The 22034-nt window shown below is 51.9% G+C and overlaps 2 long non-coding RNA genes across 2 annotated transcripts; one reads left to right on the top strand and one right to left on the bottom strand.

Moving 5' to 3' along the window:
• Window positions 1-15509: 15509 nt before the first annotated feature.
• LOC131513973 (uncharacterized) lies at window positions 15510-20551 on the top strand. Its single transcript, XR_009262881.1, has 4 exons — window positions 15510-15580; window positions 18913-18952; window positions 19563-19652; window positions 19801-20551. It is a non-coding gene; the product is annotated as an uncharacterized LOC131513973 (long non-coding RNA).
• On the bottom strand, window positions 17711-18772 carry LOC131513977 (uncharacterized). Its single transcript, XR_009262882.1, has 2 exons — window positions 18667-18772; window positions 17711-17922 (listed from the first exon to the last, which is right to left on the bottom strand). It is a non-coding gene; the product is annotated as an uncharacterized LOC131513977 (long non-coding RNA).
• Window positions 20552-22034: the final 1483 nt, after the last annotated feature.

The raw sequence follows: 22034 nt of genomic DNA, 5'->3' as shown, positions 1-22034 counted from the left end.
ACAAGGTGGTTGTAAAGATGACTGAAACCGTGCAGACGCGGTATCGGTCATCTCCTCAGTGCCCAGTAACGTATCCTTTGCTTCCTGTCCCTCCCTCTTCAGGGTCATCACCCCCACACTGCCCCCTCCCATTTATTTGCAGGCATTCGTCAAGCCTACTCCTTTAAAAAGAAAAAGTTTATTTATTTATTTATTTAGTAATCTCTACACTCATTGTAGGGCTTGAACTCATGACCCCCAGATCAAGAATTGCATACCGTTTTGACTGAGCCAGCCAGGCACCCTAATCCTATTCCTTTTTAAAAATTCTTTTTGCAGTGGTAGGGCATAAATGGCCCCCATCTCCTATCTCATCATAGGGAATTTATTCTTTTTTTTTAATTTTTTTTTAATGTTTATTTATTTTTGAGACAGAGAGAGACAGAGCATGAACAGGGGAGGGTCAGAGAGAGGGAGACACAGAATCTGAAACAGGCCAGGCTCTGAGCTGTCAGCCCAGAGCCCGACGCGGGGCTCGAACTCACGGACTGCGAGATCATGACCTGAGCCGAAGTCGGCTGCTTAACCGACTGAGCCACCCAGGTGCCCCATAGGGAGTTTACTCTTATACTTTGTCCTTTGCCCATCTCTCTAGAACATGAATAAGGGCATGGACAAAGCAGGGAAGCCTCATGTTCTAGAACTTACTTCCATTATGGGCTAAGGGATCACCTGGAGGACACATCTCCCTGCCAAATCCCTGATACCCGACCCACTCAGCCCAGAATCATGCTTAGGCATAGCGCTGAAACCCTCTGGGCGCTTGGGTGAAGTGTTCCTTGGGTGAGCCTGTGCAAGCCCAGCCCTCAGCTGCCATAATCAGCTCCTCTTATGCACAACATTCAGCTTTTCATGCAAGCTTCCTGTTAGTTCTTCCAAAGAGCCTGGGCCCTGTCTTCAAGCCAGGCAGAGGGAGCCAGGGGCCTGCAGGGTCAGCATCAGCACCCATGAGTGGGGCCTGGGCAACAAGCCAGGACTTCACTGTGAAATGCTAAGTGAGGAGAGAGCCAGAGATCCCAGGTACCCCAGAGTCCAGGAATTGGGAACCAGGAAATACAGTCATGGTAACAAGAGCCTCCAGGGGACACAAGAAATCATTCTTGGGATAATGTGACCAGTTCTGTTCAGTCATCTTCTCCCCTCCCAAGCTGTTTTTAGCATAGTAGTACCATCTGAATTCTCTCTCACCCTTTGGCATGTTAAAGACACCTGCTGGTTCAAGAGATTGAGGAAGATAGGACTGGTAGTATCAGCTTCTCCATTTTACTGATGAAGAAATTGAGGTCAGAAAGGGCAAGCCATTTCCCCTAAACCACACAGCTTGCAATAGATAGATCTGGAACTGAAACCCAAGGGTTCAGACTCAGATCACAGAGCTTATTCTTACCAGGCCCCCACAGCCTCCCCAACCAAGCCATCACTCATCATGACTACATCTACTGGAGCCCTTGTCACCATTGCTGTCACCAGGCTGCTCAGCTCCACCTCTTTTGCCAAACTCACCCCTTTGGTCCCTATTGTAGGAGTCTCTGGGCTTACACACTCATCTTCTTCCAGGAAGAGCAGCTCAGTCTTGGATTCCATGGCCCATGTAGTCTCCAGAAGGAAGGGTCAATGGCCCTGAAGCTTGGGAGAGGGGGCCTCAAGAGAGCAGAGCACAGCAACCTGTAGCTAAGGGGCCCTAAGATTGCTGGCATCTTTCTGGGACAATGGACACAATCTGGCCATTACCCCCAAAGGATGGCCACCCCCACCTGCTTTCCAGACCCTTCACGGAACTACTTTCTCTTAAACAGAGATGGATGGGCCATGTCCTGGGCAAGGGTCTCCAGCAGGGCAGCCCTGCAGGTTTCCTCGAGCATGCACCTTGGCTCCCCAAAACAGAGATCTCACTCTGCTGCCCGACCTCAATCCTGTCTGCTGTATGTATCCTTGGTCTGTTCTCTGTGCACATAGCATTCCATACTCCCTATGATCAAATCCAGGCAGCCCACTTTTTTTCTTGAGGAAGGTTTTCTTCCTACTCCTCTGCAGAGACAGAACTTGGAGGGCAGTGACCAGGGTAAAGGGATCATTTAGTGAAAGTTTCTCCAGCAGATGAGCCCCAGCCTGTGTTCTCAAAAACATATCTTCATGCTTTACTTGGAATGGTTCCTAGTTCCAAGTATTGTCTAGGTGACCTTTAGAAGGAGCCACCATGGAGTCCTGACTTCTGCGTGACATTCACTAATCACCTTCCCCAGCCTTTCCCCAGAGCTGGCCACCCAGGATGAATAAAGTTGGGGGTCTATGCAGGGAAAGGGTGCTAACATTACCCAAGAGCTTACTGTGTGCCAGGCCCATACTAGAGGCTTTACCTAGAGATGCCATCTGATCCTTGCAACAGCTTTGTGAAGCAGCTCTTATGGTCCGCCACTTTGCAGTTAAGGAAACAACAACTCAGATAGGTTAAGTGACTTATCCAAGGTCACACAGGAAGAAGATGACAGGGCCAAGATCTGAACCTGAACATGTCTGATTTGGAAGCCCATGCTCTTTCCACCCCAGGTGGCTTGATCCCTGGATCATCCCCAGGGAGGGCTCCTTCACAGGCAAAAGGTCTCCAGTCCTACTTGGCAGTGTCTTTCACAGTGAAAAACTCATACACACTTTGAGCCAACAATCTCTCTCCTAGGAATGAATCCTCAAGAAACGCTCATATATGTGCACAAGATGTGCATAAGATGTCTTAGGTGTCCACTGCACAAAATGTATTAGATATTTAGATTATGTGCAACAGACAAAAATTAAAACTAGGGGTACCTGGCTGGCTCTGTCTGAGGAGGGCACAGCTCTTGATCTTGGGGTCATGAGTTTAAGCCCCATGTTGGGTGTAGAGATTAAATAAACTTAAAAATAATTTAAAAAATAAAATATTTTTTAAAATATCCAAAACAACCTAAATGTCCATCAGTAAGGGATTAGATAAATAAGCAGAATTACCATGAAGCTGGAAGAAAGGATGAGGCAGACCTTAACTGGACAGCATGGAAATCTCTCTAAAATAGCAAGTTAGGGGAGGGGAAAGACTGCATTTGAATACCGTGTATGTTCATACACATTGTATTTTATGTATGCATACATATTACATACATGTATTTTGTTTGTGTAGATTTTTTTCTTAAGGCATCAATTGTTTCCCAGTAAGGGGAAGTGGGAAATGGTGGGGAAGTATAAAGAGTTGAATAACTTCTGGGGTGCCTGGGTGGCTCAGTTGGTTAAACATCTGACTCTTGGTTTTCACTCAGGTCTTGATCTCACAGCTCGTGGGATCAAGTCCTGCATCAGGCTCTGTGCTGACAGTGCAGAGGCTGCTTGGGTTTCTCTCTCTCTGTCTCTCTCTGTCTCTCTCTCAAAATAAATAAACATTAAAAACGAAGAGAGAGTTAAATAACTCCCAGGCACCAGGAATCAACCCTCCACCCTCTCTGTCTTTTTTAAGGCTATGTCCATCCTTTGACCCCAGAGGGTTCCAAGCACAGACATCCGTGTGCCTGTGACAAGGGAAGAGAGTTTCTTATCTTTGCTGGGCATGACTTCCTCCTGCCATCCCCATCCCCACCTGGCATCTCCTACTAGCAGTGCAGACAAGGCTCCAGGAGATCCTCTCCTTAGGTTATAATCAATAGGTTTTCCATACATCTTGCCACTCCAGGGTAAGGGGGGAAAGTTGGAGTCATCTGGTGATGTGCTGGAGTTGTGCAACTCCATATCCTGCCCCATGTACGAGCCAAGCTTGTGACTTTGTTCCTCTTCTCTCTTGTTCATCACTAAGTTTAATGTTCTGTAAATGAGGTGAAATCTGGGGACATCTGATAAGGAAGGGGTTGGGAAGATGCTGAGTGCATGTGATCAGCAGGGATTGGTTGAATGTTTTAATTTGTCTTTAAATATCTGTCTTGGAATGAAGTTTACATCATAAGAGCTGTTAGCAGGGACATCCGTTGCACCTGGGTGCTGACCATCAAGATAAACTCCAACCGACCATGACTTACTCCCCACGCCGTGCAGATCCACACCAGTGCATACACACTGGGGGTCAGATGGACTTCTGTCATTACACAGACAGATACGATAGCTTGTGTACCAGTACAAAAGTTTCCACCCCACCTCAGATTGGCCCACCTGGAGAATCAACTTTGGCTGTGTGTTCTTTCCAATAAATTCTGGTATCCTGCCTCACTGTTGAATGTAGTTTCAGTGATCCTCATGCACTCCCCACCCTCCACACATACACCCCTGCTTTCCCAACAGACTCTGTCCTCATTCCTGCAGGTACTTGTCTCTCCCCCTCTCTCCTTTGTTTGTCTAAGCTGACTTAGAGTCTCTTGGATAAAAATCCAACTCAAACTGGCTTAAGCTTTTTTATGCACATAACTGAAAAGCCCAGCTGTAGACTTCAGGCATAGCTGGATCCAGGCACTTGATCATTTGGCATCTGTCTCTCTCCAATTCTCAGGTCTACTCTCCTTTGTGTTAGATTTACTTTCTGGTAGCTCTTCCCCAAGTGTTTTAAATAGCATCAGGCTTAAACCTACCAGGGTGGCAAACCCCATAGAAAGCACACCTTTTCCAATGGTTTAGTGCTGATCATACTGGATCGCCTTTTATTGAATCATGTGGCCCAGGGATGAAAGGCACAGATGGGCCAGCTCCAGTCCTGAGCTGCACCCTGAGATCTCGGCTAGTCGGGGATAAAGTCAGCCCTTCCTAAACCACATGGACAGAGATGAGGAAGGGATGGTTGCCTAGGGAAAATATGGGTGTGCTTAGCAGCAGAAGGAAGATGGGAAAGTGGGATGGCAAACCAACATGGTGCTGACTTGGAGGAAGGCTTCACTTCACCAGTTCTTAGTTGTCTCTCTTGAAAAACTGGGTGTGGCATCCAGATGGATTCTCTGCTCTTGGACGTCTCACAGCCTGGCTTCCTCTCACAGCCTTGGGCAGGCGACCTGAGTTAGAGCAGCTCCCACATCTTTCAATGTCATTGCCATTCTTACCACTCCTTTCCCCTGTTTCTGCTCCCATTGGAGACTCTGTGGTATAGAGCCAGGCAGGGAGGGAGGTAAGAGAAAGGAAGAGATAGGATGGAAAGGAAGAGAAGGGAAGAGAGGCAGAAGCCCAAGAGCAAACTTACAAAGCTGTGCCAGTGCTGGGCGCCTCGGCCCCCCCTCCTCCTCCCTCCCACATCCCCCAGCCTATGAGTGGTATGTCACAGCTTAGATGTGCCAGCACCCTGGATGGGCTGGGCTCCAAGCCCCCACTGCTTTGTCAGGGTATCATTATCCCTATTCTGCAGCTCTTGTCACCTGGAGGTTCTTTCTTCTCTGGCCCACACACGGAACCTGCACACAGGTACCTCTGTGTTTGTCTCCTGTCTGACACCTCTTAATTGCCACCACCTTTGGGGCCCTCTCCATGGCTGCACAGCCAGTGCCTTTGCCCCGATGTGTGCTATCCCTGTCCCAAACCCTTTTCCCCTCCTCTTGCCTCTTTCTGACTGGCTTCTCTAGGACTAGAGAGACAGCCAAGACCTCTGCTCCAGGGAGCCTCCTTGTCCTCCCTGGGAGGGCATTGGTGGAGAAGCCAGAGCTCAGGGGAGGCACAACCAGGCTCCTGGGCACATCCACTCAACTGACCACCCGGTAAGAACTGAGCAAGCACCCAGTGTCTCATCTGTGATATCCACAGTCTTCTCCACAGCTTCAGATTAGTTGCTCCTTTACTTGTTATCCTATGCAGAAGACCCACTTTCCCTGCGTCCTCTGTCTTTGTCTAGCTGTGCACCTTTGACTGGGGTTTTGGAGACAGCAAGGGCCCTGAGTGAGATCTGCCTCCAGTTCACTGTGGAAACCTTGGACAAGTCTCTTGCCCTCTGGGCTCCTCAGTTGCTCCACAATGAAGAGGTTGAAACTAGATCAGGGAAGTAAATTCTGGCACACATGCCACCATTTCTAATCCAGTGCCCATGGCAGACATTGCTAATCAATAGTAGCACTCTGTTCTCAGGACACACTCCAGGCAGCTGCTACTCATCATTCAGCATTAACTCGTGACTTGAAACTTCTGTGCCACTCTGGGCTGGTTGATCTCTAAGGGCCCTTCCAACATTGACAGTCAAGGATGCTTTTGGCCTGGTTGAATCAATATCACTCCCCTCACTTCCCATTTCTCCCTCCAGCTCATTCTTTTGATCATCCCCATTCCTCTCCCTCTCTCTTCTTGCCTTATTTCTAAGCTCCTGCTGCTGAGTCCATGTAAACCCTAGATGATGTCTGGGTCTCCAAGGTTCTGTTTACTGTCACTCAACTGCAAGCTTCTTGAAAGTTACATTTTCCAGGCAGTCACACTTACATATGTTGGGTGGTTCCGTGGCATTGGCTCTGGGGAGGGAGGCAGTGACAGAGACACCAGAGATAGTCAGAGGAGGAGCAGGAGTGATGTGACCAGAGAGATATTAAGAAAGAGATAAAGGGTGGGCAGACAGAGGGGCTAGAGTTAAATTTATGTATTAAGACCATACTGGTAGAAATCCGGAGGGGCAGTTTGAATGGAATTTATCCTGGACCCCCAAGGTCACAGTGGGAGGGAGGACCAGGTAGGATCTAAAAGAGAAGGTCAAAGGGGGCATGTAAATTTGTTGACAAACATTAAGTGGGCAAAAGGATTCTTTGATTCGAAGGTGCTATTAAGAATTGTGATAGGGGCGACTGGGTTGCTCAGTTGGTTAAGCGTGGGTCTTCGGCTCAGGTCATGATCTCATGGTTTGTAAGTTTGAGCCCCGCATTGGGCTCTGTGCTGACAGGGCAGGCAAAGCTTGCTTGGGATTCTGTCTCTCCCCTTCTCTCTCTCTCTCTCTCTCTCTCTCTCTTTCTCTGCCCCTCCTCCACATGCTCTGTCTTTCTTTCTCTCAAAATAAATAAATAAACTTAAAAAAAAAGAGTTGTGATAATGATAGGGACTTTTGGTGGGAGCTTCCTGCATATAAAAGCATCCAGTAGTTATTGATCAGAAGAGTTTGGTACAAGAAGGTGAGTGCTGGCCAGCAGCCAATTAGAGGCTAAAAGCAAAGCCTCACTGAAGTGTCAGGACATGTCTCTTCCATCAGAACTGCTTAGAGCAGTTTCAGAATTTCAGGAAGTCCTGCTCACTTTATCTGAGGAGCATATGAACACGCACAAGGGCCAACCAGCTGGGAGAAGAGTGACCACGAGAAAACCACGTATCTGCGGGCCTGGGTTCAAATCCCATTTCATTTACTTACTAACTGTGAGATTATGACCTCAGATTTCTCATCGTTAAAATAAAGATAAGCAACATCTAACTCATAGGGTTATCGTAAATGTTAAATAAGAATGTGTGTTGGGATTGGCCAGCTGGCTCAGTCAGAGTGAGCAACTCTTGATCTCAGGGTCATGAGTTCGAGTCTGTAGAGATTACTTAAATAAAGAAATAAATTTAAAAAAAAAGAATGTGTGTGAAGTACTCACCACAGTGTCAGGCTTGTGACTGATAATAAACAGTAGCTGGTAAGTTGGTGATGCTAGCCAGCATTATTATGGTGGGTGATGACCCATCTAAGGGGTCCCAGGAGTGACCGCCTAATCCACTCACTTTATATATACCAGGTGCTGGCCTGTTTACCTGTGTTACCAACTTTACTGGTGTGATTCTCCTGGGCACACCATCTAATTCCCCTATGACAGATATATCTTGTCTAAACCGAAAAGGTTGCAATTCAAAATGCCTGCTCTTGGGTGGGGATTACAAATGGTGTAGGACGAGCTGGACAGCTCCCCTCGGGCCTGAGAGGAAGGGCTGGTTGTTGCCTACCACGCAAAAGCCAGGTGTGGAGAATAGCGCTAGGGTTGGGTGACCAGGCCTGGGAAGGGGCTCCAAGATGCTGGCAAGAGGGACTGCTTCTCAAGTTAGCCTTTGTCTCCTTCACAGTCGTGCTGTGGGCTTCCCCGTCCAGGCTGCCAGCCTGCTCAGCAGCCCCTCCTTCGCGAAAGGAAATGGGAAGGCAAACAGAGTTTGTGCTGCTGCCTGTGAGGTTGCCGCAGGAGTCTGCCTGGCTGGGGTTAGCAAGGGGCAGCCAGGCTGTGGGCCAGCGGTGGGGGTGCTGGGGACCGGGATCCCAGGATGAGGCTGATGGGGCAGCTCCCCAGATCCCCCCAGGCTGACCTCTGCCATTTTGCTGAGGCTTGAACTGAGGTGGTACGAATGGAATGAGCCAGGGCCCGTTGAACCCCGTGTGTTCTGTGCATGTGTCTGCCAACATGCAGAAAGGAGGCCCAGGCCAGGTGGGAAGAAAGCCCAGCCTCCTGGCAGGCTTCTACCCGCAGGACGTGAGTGGTGCCCACTTGAGCCTTGACACCACAGTTATTTTGAAGATGCCCCATCAGCAGGGCACTGTGCCCTCAGGCCACGACACAGAGCCAAAGAGGAAAAGCTAGGGAGTCACACAGCCATGGGTTCGGGTCCCAGCTTTGCCATTTACTAGTGTGACCTAAGGCTAGCGCCGGCTCTATGAGCAACCTGTGCCTCAGTTTCCTTGCCTATAAGTTAAGGGTAATAAAAATGGGCTCCTGACAGGATTAAGTGAGAATGATGCATATGTAGTATTTGGCCCAGGTCTGGCACAGAGCAAGTGCTTGAAAAATATTACTATTATTCTTCTAGTTATGACCATTGTTCATGAGGTCCCAAGATGTGTTGCTGAGCAGTTACACACATTCCAGCCCAGGAAGTTCATAAGGCCCAGTGTGGGAGTGGATCTTATCAAATCCAATGTGATTTGGTCCTCGTCCTTCTGCCACTCTGAGGAAGTGGCCAGGACCAGTCATAGAGGAGCTGAAGTATCCCTGCAGGACACTGCAAAACCCTTTCTCCCCGGGCCACCTGATCATACAGCTGGGAAACAAAGAGATCTCAGATGATGCCCCTCCTTGACCCCTTCAGCCTTTGTCCTGGCCAGGGTCCACGGGGAGGCAGAGGGATAAAGAATACATGTCTCTGACCAGTGCTGCCCACGGTGGCTGTCTGCCTACTCCTGGGAAACTGAGCAGGGACTAGGCCCAAACCTGCTGGAATTTCCCTGGGTTTCAGTCCTGACAGGATGTCAGAGCTGGCCATGGCAAGAGACAGCCCGCTAGTTCTCCAAGCAGTGAGAAAGCAGGAGGGGAGCCATCACTTACGATTTCAGACAGAGGAGCCCATGAGGGGGCCCCACACCCTCTCTTTTGGGGCCCATCCTCCTCCTCTTGCCTTCTTTCTCTTTAGGAACAGACTGAGTTCCTGTGTTTACCTGAGAGGCAGGGGGTGGGGGCATTGCTGCGTCTGGGTATTTCTCCATATGTGGGTCCTTTCTCCACCCCTGCGGATGCCTGGGCTGGACTGTATATTTCCGGAGTTGCCTACTTGAATCCCAAGCTTTTATTTTTAGAAGATTACAAATGCGGGGGCTGGGAAGAGGGGCCTGGGGGCCCAGCGCCAGGGTGGGGGAAGAAGTTCAGGGGTCTGAATATAGTGACTGTGGGACAGAAGTGAAGTTAGGCACTAAGGGGAATAAGTGAGATGGTGGGGAAAATGAGGTGAGGAAGTAGGGAGATCCCACTCTACTAGTGCCCTGGAGTGATGATCAGAGTCTTTTCTGGCTGGGCTGGGTGGCGGGGAGAGGGGAGGGGAGGCTTGTGGAGGGGGATGGGTCAAGGGTCACCTCTTAGGCATGTAGCTGGATCCCCAGGGAGGCTGAGAAGCCTGGGAAAGAGACTGAGAAAGTCTCCCTTCCCCCTCCCTGGGCCTTGGGGACTGGGAGAGCAGCTTCCTGCACTGACTACTCCTACTCCTCAGGCCCCCCAGGCTGGGGACTGGCCGGGGACAGCTTAACCCTTCTGGTGCTGGTATCAGGGAAAGCAGAGAGCAACACAGAGGTGCACACATCATCTCACATGGGTGGCCCACACAGGTGCAAGCTTCCTTTTGCTGTCCTGCTCAATACACTCATCCCTGGGTCCTGACCCCACAGCCCCAGATGGCCTGAAGCGGCCAGGATTCAGGAGATTCTCTTCTCCCAGAGCACAGAGGGAAATGGGGGTGCCAACCCCAGGGATGGTTGGCACAGCATCTGCTCCTTCCCCAGTGGGTGAACCCAAAGCTTACAGGGTTAGTAAATCTCCATCCTACAATGAAGGGGAGGCCCTGGGCTGAGAGGAAACTTCAGGTCAAGCCAGGAGACCTGGTGTGCCTGCCTGTTTCTGTATAACCTTGGGTAGTCACTTAACCCTCTGGGGTTCAGATGCAGCCTCTGAAAAACATGAGGAAATTAGAGCAGAATGGTCTTTCATTCCCTGGAGTTCCAAGACCAAGGCAGCCCTAAGTTCCCAGACACGGAAGTTCAGGGCCTTCCTCTCCACCTGTTCCATGAAGACAGGAAGCCATTTGCTTTCTTCAGCCCTGAGTAAGCATGCCCAGCGTGGTGCCTTGCACATACTCCTCCAACTAGCCGTGATAAACAAGTAAATAGATGAATGACCCACCCTTGACTTACAGACTTTTTCCACTGTCTCCTCAAGAGCATTAGACTAAGAGTCAGCAAGACCTGGCCTGGGTTCAAATTCTGACTGTTACTCACCAGCTGTGAGGCTTGGGGGCACAAGCCCTTCCAAGCCTCAAGTGTATTTATCTGGAAAATAGGGGCTAGAAGTAAAACACTTACTTTACAGACTTGTCAGGATTAAATCCAAAGAGCTTTTGTAAACTCTAAAGTGATTATACAAAAGCAAGAAGCACACTGTTATCGGTAATATTGTTGTTAATCCTAGACCTGGTTCAGAGGGATGGTTCAAAGGGATGGTGGTTTTAAGCTTGAAGGATCTTGATAGTCAGGTAGGTGTCTAACCTCTCCAGGTCTCACTTTTCCCATCTGCAAAATGGGGATTATGATCGTGCCTACAGCAGAGGGTTGTTGTGAGTGTCAATGAGAGAGTACATATACATGGTTTGCAGAATCTCTGGCACGTGGCAATCTCCACAAATAGTGGCTGCTATTATTTTCACCTCCCCTGTCCATTAATTCTTCCAGCTTCCTCACCCCCAGCCTCCCACCTGGAGGAAGTGGATCTTTCACCCTTACCTTCTGTTCATGACTGCAGATAGTGGATGAAAACATCTAGCAGAAGAAGCTGCCTTCCTCACAGTCCTTAGAGGGGGCAGAGCAGGAGTGAGTGTTGCTGAGGAGAGGCCAGAAGATGAGGGCAGTGTATGTGTGGAAGGGAGGAATGGGGGTCGGAGACCGTCCCAGCACCCTCCCCAGCAACCCAGGATTGAGGCCGCTCCGCCTGCCAGGCTGGGCGGCAGTGATGTTGGGAGCTGCTTATCAGGTTAGAGCGGAGCCGCTGTCTCTGGCTGTCTCTGCACATTACCCAACCCATCCGTCCCGCTCTCCTGCGCGCCCTGCCTGCCCCCAGCTCTGCCTGCGCTAACTAGTTAATTGGATCTTAGCTAACCTGGTTATGGGCCAAGTCAGCCCAGCTCCTCTGCCTCCAGAAACACAGGTGGGGGCAGGGCAGAGCGCTGTGCATGTGTGTATGCAAGCATGTGTGCCTTTGGGTAGCGGCCTGTCTTGGAGCCCTTGTTCTAAGCCTCCCAGGATCCCCTGAGTCCATGGAGACTGGATTTGGGTGCCTGAAGTGAGCCCTGAGCACCCCAATCTGCTGTGAGTGGTTGAGTGGTTGAGGGCACGGGCACTGAATCATACCACCCTATTCCAAAGCCCAGCTCTGTCGCTGCTAACATAATCTGTTTGACTTCGAGGTGGCTGAGCCCCAGCTTCCTCCTTTGTAAGCTGTATTATAAAATAATAAAATGTACCACCGAGGGTGGTTGCGAAGATGAAGAGAAACAGAACATCCACCTCGGTGCCTGGCACTGAGTAGGCACCCCGTGAATGATAACTGCGATCGCCGTCATCCTCACTGCGAGGCACATGAGTGGGCTCCAGCCACGTCCCCCATCCTGGGGTGGGGTGGGAGGCATCTAAGGGTGGAGGCGGGAGAAGCTTTCATTCACTGTAGCTTGCAGGTGTTTCCTCTGAGGCGAGACTCCAATCTCCTCAATTGTTCCTTATGCAAATGTTATGCTAATGACACATCAGCACACCCCTGGGCCCAGTTTGGGGAAGGTGAAGGGTGGGTTGATTCCCCTCGTTTCACTTCTGCCCAGTTTGTACCCTTCCAGCCCCGAAGGAGGAGCAACTCTTGGTCCTCTGACAACCCCAGTCCTCAGGGCAGAGAGAGAGAGAGAGAGAGAAAGGGAGAGAGAAAGACCCCGATGGTGAGAGAAACAAAGAAAGGCCCCAGTCTTGGTAGGAGACGGACAGCATCATCATCGCCATAATCATCAACATCAAAAAGGCCTTTGGAAACGTCAGATTCTTCCCCGCCCTGTGCGGGCTACTCTACAATTACTGAGGCCCAGTTTAGGGCCCTGGGGAGCTGGGAGGAGGGGGGGTGGTGAGGAGGAGTTTGGAGGAGGGAGGGGGAGAGCTAGGGTTTGCTAAGAGACAAGTGGCCATTCTCTTATTGTCCTTGAGGGCAGGGGCCGCACTTGGCCCTCCCACCAACCCAGCACCCCGGCTTCTGACAGAGGGTAGGCTCACAAATAAAACAGAAAGACGCAAATAAGAAAGTGATCCTGAGTTGGCCACAGCGGGTTCTTGTCCTGCTCTGCTTTCACTTTCTTACCAGCTGCGTAGATTCACCTCTTTGTCTGGTTTCCCAGGCTATAAAATGGGCATCGACATTCCTGCTTCTCCAGGTTCTTGCAAAAATTAAATGAGATCCCATAGGCCTCAATGAAGATGATCCACTCCGGCAAACAGAGTGATAGCCAAGGCCAAGCCAGTGCCCATCCCCGCTCCGTGGCCCCACATGAGGGTGGTCGAACAAAACTGGTCCCACCTTGCACCTGGCAATGTGACGTGTGATCAGTTTTCTGAACCAAGGTAGATAGTAAAATCAAATGGTGTGTGCCCTCCCCAGCTAGGTGGGTTTGAGATTGGAGTCTCCACTGAACATTTAACCTGCCCTCTGAGTTAATGTTGGACAAGATTTACAGTTGAACTGTAGTCTTCTGATGCTGTCCTCTGGATGGTCTAAAAACAGAGATGGGAGGGGATGTACAAGGATGACACTGTAAGCAGCTGCTGCAGCAGCCAGGGGTGCTGACGAAGCCAATGCGGAACCAGCCTCTTCCCTGTGGGGAAGTCCGGCAGACACTGCTGTCGTTGTGCTGACATGTCCAGGCCTGTAGGCACCTCCACCATGACCCCTCCAGTCCCTGTAGAGAGGAACTTCAGCACTTGGAGTCTACTCGAGGGCAGACCCTGCCCTCAAGACATAATAGGTGCTCAGTAAATACAAATTGGATGGACGGCCACGAGGACACTGCCAAATAAATCCCAAACTGTGCAAGCAGCAGGCCACTGTAATTAGACCAAGGAGGATAGTCAGTTATTAATATCAGACACGAGGCAGGGTTAACAGCCACTGAGGGTGGCTGTAATGAACAGAGAATCACCTCCTGTGCCCTCAGGGCCTTCCCTCCATGATGGCCTCCTGAAGAGGGCCGAAAAGGGCTGGTCAGCACCAAGTGCCCTTGCTGCCTCAAGATCTTCTGCTTTCCTGGTCCCCCAGATGGTGTTTGTCTTGGTGACCCACAATTAGAGTCCCTGCCTCTCCCATTTCTGCCTCCTTCCTGGAGCCCCCACAGCCTTTTATCTCTCCTCTATTATGATGCCTATCAGTACAGAGCCCAATTAGAGTTCTTTATTCCCAAGACTTATCTCCTCCATGGGATTCTAAACTCCCTGGGGACAGGATTTATCCTGTGCCCATTTCTGTGTCCCAGTGGTGGAAGCCAGCACACTGCCCCTGACCACCACCCTTCTATAAGAAGGAGAAGGAGAGGGGGAGTTACAGAGAGAAGGTAGAGAAGACATGAGGCAGAGGGAGGGCAGGCTAGCTCAATGAGGGAGGGAAAGAGAGGAGAAGCAGGGAGAAGGAAGGAAGAGGGAAATAGCAAGGCAACCATGTCTGTTCTCTGGGTCAGGGGACACAAGCCTAGCCCTGCCTTTGGTGTCCATAGTCTTCTTGGAAAGGTAAGGAGACCCCCTGTCCTCCTGCCCTGTCGCTGGCACTGGTTCACATGTCCCTGGCTTGGACCTGTTCTCTTGGCCCTGCCAGTCCCCGTCCCCTCACTCCCTGGCTCCCCTTGGCAACCTGCCCCTGAGGAGGTGCTCCTGGGTGCCATCCAGCGGGTGGGGGCCGGGCAGGAACCACGCCAAGCCAGGGAGCACGGCCAGGAAGGAGTCGGCAAGGCAGATGCCGCCCCTCTCCTGCTGCCTTGATTAGAGAAATTGAGATGTTAATAATATTCCGAGATGCAAGGTGCTAATTAAAGTTAATTACTGTTTCCTTGTGAAGTAACCTCTCCTCGTGTTTACCAGGAGCAAGGCTGCCAGCCGCTCCCCTGGCTCGTGCCAATCACGATGCCCGCTGCTCGGTGTCCCCACACCCTCACAGGTGCCCTCAGCTGCCCCAACCCAGGCCAGGCGGACACCACAACCCGAGGTTGCCAGGTCCTGCCTCTTGGCATAGCACCGAGCAGCCTTGCCCAGGAGCATGGGAGCACGTGAGCATGAGTGTCCTGTGGAGCCCAGGGATGGGACTTGTGGCCTCAGTGGCTGCTACCCTGATCCTCTGTTCCTCCTGCAGTCTCCTGCAGAGTCTCTCCCTGTCTCTCTTCCAGCTCCTGGACCAGGCGCAATTTACTTAACCTCTTAGAATCTCAGTTTTCCTATCTGTAAATGGGGCTAATAATTCCTACCTTGTACAGTTGCTGTGAGGATCACATGAGACACTGCCTATAAAATGCTCACCACAGTCACATAGCTGGAATTTAATAAGCTCTCAATTAAGGTTAACTGTGATTATTGTTGTCTTTGTTAATCCTCTCCCTCCCAAATCCCTCTTCTGTGTGGTCTGGCTTTGGGACTGGGGATGGGTCAGTTGAGTATACACAAGTCCTCCACACAACTGGGACAGCCCCCCCACCCCCACCCCCAGGCACACTGCATGCAGGATCCTACACCAACACACCTGGGAAGCACACACACCCCTTGTAGGGTGCCTCCCTCTCCCTGGCCCCAGCACATCCTCTTATGGCGCCATCCCTGGTTTCAGCCTCACCCAGGGAAGTAGAGAGAAGAGGGAGGAACCTGACAGGGTTCTCTAAGAAGTAGAGTTCTGCAAAGCCCAAAATGTGTGTGTGTGTGTGTGTGTGTGTGTGTGTGTGTGTGTGTGTGTACACACGTGCACGTGGACCTCCGTGCCCCCACCCCAACCCCCCATGTGTCTCTGCTCTTGTGTTCCAGGCTGCACAGGGCTTTGGGGGAGTCCACCCTCTTGGGATCCAAGTCAGGTTGCCATGACAACCACTGCAGGTGTGCACCTATGATCTCCTCCGCTCCCCCATGACACATAGCCATTCTGGCCAATTCGGTCGGGGCGGGGGGGGGGGGGTGGTGGAGACACTAGCTCTCTGATGGGAGTCTCTCCATCCTCACCCAGGCTATCACCACTGTCCCTTGCCTGCCTTCTAGGCTGGAGAGTGGGCTAAGGGACAAGGCAGAGTCCCGTGAAAGAATTCGTTCTTCATCCCCAGCTTCCTGTGGGGCTTAGAGCTAACAAGTGAATATTGCTGTCACCTTTGGTTCGGCAGGATGGAGGCTTCTGAAGGGGCCTCTCTGGGTATACCATAGGTAATCAAGGGGTTAAGACCTCTCTTCTGTTTGCATGCACCGCCCCTACTCAGGAGTATCTCAGGCTTTTGCTCTGAGGGAAGCACTGGCCAGCCCCTGCTGGGCCATTTCCTGTTTATGGGCCTGGAAGGGTAAGGGAAGGATAACTGAGGCTGGGCATCTGGGCCAGATTTGGGAGTGAGGGTGGGTCAGTGTCTGAGACACACTGATGGCACCTGAAGGCCCTGGGAAACTGCCATGGCTCAGCCCTTCCTACACTCCACCCACTGTAGCCCCAGACCCAAATTCCAAGCCTAGCCTTGGTGAGAGCAGACCCTATCCTTGGCCCCTATCCAAGCTTAACTTCCTCCTGCCCAAAGCCCCTGCCCCTAGCCCCTCTGGGAGCCTGGATGCCTTCCCCTAGATCTCTTGCCCCCAGGCTCTAGCTCCTCCACCTCCACCGCTGCTCTCTCCTCACACCCACTTCCCCAGTCCACCTCTCATCCCCAGGCCACCTCCTCCTCCCACCTTCCACACCTCCCTCCTGCTCTGTGCTCAATCCTTCTGGCCTTTATCCCTACTCAGCTGTGGCCCACCAGCCCTCTCTCTTGCTCCCTTTTCTTGCTGTTCCTACAGAATCCCCAAATAGATTTCCTCTTCATTTATTCATTCCTTCATTCAGTAAACATTTTGAGTGGTGATAAAGAAGTTAAACAAGATTCTTGCCCCCTGCAAGCTTTTATTCTAGTGGGAAGAGACAGAAATTGAACACATAAACAAATAAATGAAATGACGATAGACTGGGATAAGGTCAAGGAAAAGGACAAAGGGGAGCTATGACAGAGACCACAAGGGCACCTTCTAATCCCCTACTTAGTTATGGAGTCAGAAGGGTCACAGAGAGTGGGGAACAGGGGCCACCTGGAGGCAGAGGTTTGGCAAAGGCGGTCCTCCCAGCTCATCTGTAAGCCGTGCACTCTGAGGCCAGAAGACCTTGTTGCTATCCACCCACTCCCACCTGCTGTAATGGATACCTTCCTCTTCAGTCAACCTCCTCAGACCTCCCCCCCCCCCCCCCCCCCCGCCATCCCCACCCCAGCCCCGCCCCTGCTCCCACCCCACCGGCTCTTTCCAGCTACTGGGCTCTCCTGATAAGGCCGAGGAGGTGAGGGGCAAGAGCATCTGTCCTTGGGGGATCGAAAGGGGAAATTGAATGAGCAAGAAAAGCGTGCCCATGTCAAAATACAGCTTCAAACCTGAACAAACTACTACAGCTGTAAGAAATAAAATATGCATGTGATGAGGGGTTTTGGAGGGATCATGGCCAGGAAAGGGTTCATCGGGGCAATTTTCTGTAGGCGCAGCACTTTGAGGGTTGGAGCACGTGCAGAGGGCACTGGGCATGTGGAAGAGCTCCAAGCCACATGGAATTGCAAGCATATTCACAAACACAGCTCGGGGACTTTGCCCTTCCCAGTGCTGCAGCCCCATGAAATATTTAGGTTTCTGGACATTGCTCATCCCTTATTGTCCCCCTCAGCAAGTACACTTCCCCTACATCATTTATGGCTGTCCCCTTTCCTCCCTTGGAGTACTGCAGAAAAGGGAAGATCAGATCCCAAACTGGAGGAGGGTCTGTCCTAACCCTGTGGCAAGGGGGCAGGATCCATGCCTAACTTCTCACATAGCCCTCCCAGCACTGCATAGGCAAGGAGGGTGAGTCTAAGAGCTAAGAGGTCATTTTCAGCCTGAAAGACTGAGGAAGCAGAATAAGGAGAGTTTGGAAGATGCAGATGTCCTGGTTCCAGTAGGGAAAGGAAAGGAGTCTGGGAGTGATGAGAAAAGTTGCATTTATTGAGCGCTTACAATTTATTGGAGCTGGTTACATGCACCATCACCTTAAATCCACACAAAAAATTTAGGATTTATTATCCCCATTTCATAGCTAAGAAACTGATGCTCAGAGAGGTTAAGTGACTTGTTCAAGGCAGTCCAGACAGTCCAGCTCCAGAAGCCAAGCTCCACAGACTCCAGCGAGGTCTCTCCTTAGTTGGGGTTGGGAAGGGGGAGGGGGTCAGGGGAGTCATGCCAGGCAGTGTCTGTCCCCTTCCCTCTTACTCCCAGAAGATGAGGCTGCTTCCAGTATAATCCCCTCTCCCTGCTCTCCCTGCTCCTGCTTCAGCCCCAGCCAGAACTCCTAAATACTTCACCTGTTTATTATTCAAATATTGCTGGCCAGAGATTGGGAGACCCTGAGGAAAGGTGAAGAGGAAGGTGAGGAGATAACAAGGGAGAGCCAGAGAGAGTAAGAGGTAGAGCCAGAGACAGAGAGAGACACAGGGGCCAAGCAGAAAGCAGGGGTGTTTGAGGGAGCACTGGTGACAGAAGGCCAGGATGTACAGTGACCCACAACCTGGACAGTTAGAGCTCAGCCCATCCACTGGCCGGTGATGGAATTGATGGAAGGTGATAGAAGGAACTCCTACTCCCCACCCCCAGCTCTGTCTCCACCCACCCTTCCACCTTCACACCGGAGCTTCTCCTTCCCCTCCCCCACCATCTTCTCAGGAACAATTCTAATTAGACTAAGTGACTAAGAGGAGGTTTCAGCCTGAGCAGCCAATTAGGCCTGGAAGAAGGGAAGGGAACCCCCCACCAAGTGTCCCACCCCCACCCAACCCCCTCATCTGTCTTTTACCTGGACCAAGTATTCTTAGCCCAGGACTCCAGACTGTCATTCAAGTTTCCCTGATACTCCTCCTCCCTCACTGCCCACTGTGCCCCATTACCTGTTTCCAGACAGCCCCCAGCCCACTGCTTAGTCCCCGTCTTGAGCCCCTCCATCCTCAGGCCTTGAGTCCATTCAAGAGTCTTTGGCGGGGGGGGTGGGGGGGGGTGGGGGGGGTGCAAGGAAAGAGTGGGGTCCTCCTTGGGAGGCTGTCTTTCTGAGTCTCTTTATTTCTGATGCTTCTCCTCTGTCTCTCCCTCTCTCTCTTCTCTTCCTCTGGCACTTATTTCTAACATCCGTGGACCAGGCCTACTGGTTGCCATGGAGACCCAGTGTGCAGCTGGATGGTGAGTGTGTGAGAGGAGCTGTGTGTGCTCTGCAGCACGGGGCGGGGTGGGGGTGCCGGTTGCTGCGTGTGAAACGTACTCATGTGCAAGAAATCTTTCTTCGCGGTTTCTTTCCCTGAAGGGAGACCCAGACCAAGGCGGAGACTCCCAAAAGGCCCCAATGATCCTAAAACACTTGGTGATATTCATCAGGGACACATCCTCCCCCGCAGCCCCTGCAGGGCAGATACTAAATTCTGTTCAGTCCAGACTCTGGACCAGCAGATTCTGGAGGGGCCCCAACCTGCCCCTCCTGTCTGAGGAGAGGATTGGGAACCCTGGGAAAGGAGCAGGAGTGGGCAGAGGACTTGCCTGTACAGAACAGCTGGAGTACAGATTAAGCTGTGCAGATGGACCTACTGATGAGGCCAGCAACCCCCCAACACCACTCCAGGGGCTGCGGGTGGGGAGGAAGTTGGCCCAGCAAGCTGGAAAATCCCCTCCATTTCTATGCATCTTACCCTGTATTTGTCCAGCCGGTTGGGAGAGGTAAGAGACCTAGTTTCCTGCCCTCAGGAAGCTTAGCATCTTAGAGGCATCAGGCTAACCCCTTTATTGTCTCCCACCCCAGGGCCTTGGCAGCTGCCCTTTCCTTCGCCTGGAATGCTGTGTTCTGAGCTCTACATCTCCAGGTTTCCTCAGATAAGCTACTCAGGCCACAGTGAGTAAGGCAGCCCCTTCCTTTCCCCCACCTCCAGTTATCCTCCTTCATGTCCTACTGTTTGTTTCCTTCACGGCACTTTAACACAATCTGTAATTATCTCATTTGTTTGTTTGTTTATTGTCTGTCTTCTCTACTGGAATGGAAGTTCCAAGAGACAGTAGGGATCATGCCTGTCTAATTCAGTGCTGTAATGCCAGCACCTGGCACCGGGCCTACCACATAGTAGGTGCTAAATATGTGTTCAGTAAAAGAATGGACAAATTCTTTCACTGAAGTGCCACAAGAATCCTCGGTGATGGTGAGCATTATTATTCCCATTTTACAGATGAAGAAATGAAGGCTCAGTCACCTGCCCAAGGTCATACCACTAGGAAGCAGTACAGCCAGATTTCTAATGTAAGTCTCTGATTCCAGATGTGAGGGAAGGAGGTAGGGACCATCTTTCCTAACCTTCAGTGCACCTGGCTCCTGTTCCTGTTTGTCTGTGGGTGTCTCTACTCCCATCCCAGGCATCCCCACAGAAACCTGTGCAGAAAAGCGAGAAGGACAGTTAAAACCTGTAAAGAATGTGAATTTGGGGCACCCGGGTGACTCAGTTGGTTAAGCGTCTGACTTCGGCTCAGGTCATGATCTCATGGTTCGTGGGTTCGAGCCCCAGACAGACTTTGTGCTGACACCTCAGAGCCTGGAGTCTATTTTGGATTGTGTGTCTCCCTCTCTCTGCCCTTGCCCTGCTCTCTCTCAAAAATAAACAAACAAACAAACAAACAGAACAAAAGAATGTGAATCTGACCTTTTTTTCTAGGATCTCTCAATGGCTCCTCTTTCCCTCCCTCCTTAAGTTGACCAGCAGGGCCTTCTAATTCTGCACCACCACCATCCCCCTTCCTTTTCAACTTTACCTGCCCTCCTCAGTTACCTTCCCCTCCTCCTACCCCAGGTCCTTTCACACACAACTCCCTCAGCCAGATCTGTCCAGCTGGGACACCACCCCTTCCAGGAAGCCTTCTGGACTCTACTGGAGGAGACACCTCCTTTAGCATTCCAGCCTAAATTTACAGCTCAGGGCAGGGCTGAACACATGCTGTGGTTATTATTTACCTGTTTGCCTTTCCCATAGAGACTGTGTGTCATTCTTGGGGTGTCCCAGTACCCTATGCTGGGCTGGCACAAGGGACAGTCTCAGGAAATGTTTACAGAATAAGTGAACAATCAGCAGCAGGATTCTAATATCCATGTCTCTTGACCCCTGACATCTTTTCCAGGGTTAGACCTTAACAGGAGCTCCTTACCCTCAACGTGGGGCTGAGTCAGGGGTGGGGATGTTGTGAGGTCCTCCTGTTGATTCACTGCTTCCTTTGATCAAGTGAAGCCTCAAGGTTAGGGCTGGTCACTCTGGCCAGGGAGAGGGAGGGTTTGTGATTCTGTAACTGGAGGGTTGGTGGGGGGCCTGCGGGTTGCTCACTGAGCTGGAGAGCTGACCTGATCCCTTGTGAATTCGGAGGCTGCCAAAGGGGCCTCAGCCCTTCCAGGCCTCCTCCCACCCCAGGCTCTGGAGCCCCTGGTCCAAGCCTGATCTTGATGGTGTCTTCTTCATCCCCCCACTCCAGCCCGTCCCGTCCCTCACAGAAGATCCAGCCACTGGTCACTGAATGTAGTAAGGGGACCTGGGGTGGGCGCCAGGCCCTGCGAAGCCTGCGTATGGGAACGGATGAAGGGGCGCCTGCGACCTCCGCTGTACCCGCAGTCGATCCGGGTTTACACGGAGGCTCATCCAGGATTAGTCCCTGCGCTCGGCTAATCCCAGCCTCCCAGCCGCTGAACCGACCCCGGGGTCGAGGAGCCAGGCCCATTCTGCGCGGGCGGGAGGATGGGGCTCGCAGGCGGAGCGGAAGCGCAGGCGGGCGGGGGTGAGGGGGGAGGGGGAAGAAGAGAGAGGCACCCCGGGAGGCGGGGCCGGGAAACCGGCTGATCCGGTCTCTGTTCTTCGACCTCTCCGGAGCCAGTGTTTACCCGGGAGCCGGACGGAGGAGGCCGGGGCCGCTCGGGCCCGGAAGCGGGGGGAGGGGAGCGCAGTCGGAGACTGGGGTGAGACTTTTTCAGGTCCCCTAAATCGACCTCCAACCCTGGTTCCTGAGTGTGGGACGCAGCGACAGACAGATATCTCTCACCCCTTCTTCCATTCAGATCTGTAATTCATACTTGTTGCCAAATGAAAGGGGAATGGAAAAGGATACATGCCCCGTGGAAGAAGGCAGCACAGCGTGACCTTCCCCAGCGCCCCCTCGCCCCCCAATCCCTAGCCCGCACCTTAGCTCGCGGCGGGGCTGGGATTGCCTGGAGCGGGTTGGGCCAGCGGATTGGTTGGGGGAGGGGCCA

Source organism: Neofelis nebulosa, chromosome 1, assembly GCF_028018385.1.
Source record: "Neofelis nebulosa isolate mNeoNeb1 chromosome 1, mNeoNeb1.pri, whole genome shotgun sequence".
Taxonomy (NCBI): Eukaryota; Metazoa; Chordata; class Mammalia; order Carnivora; family Felidae; genus Neofelis; species Neofelis nebulosa.
The sequence above is the reverse complement of the archived record's forward strand: the minus strand, read 5'-3'. Positions and strand labels throughout refer to the sequence as shown.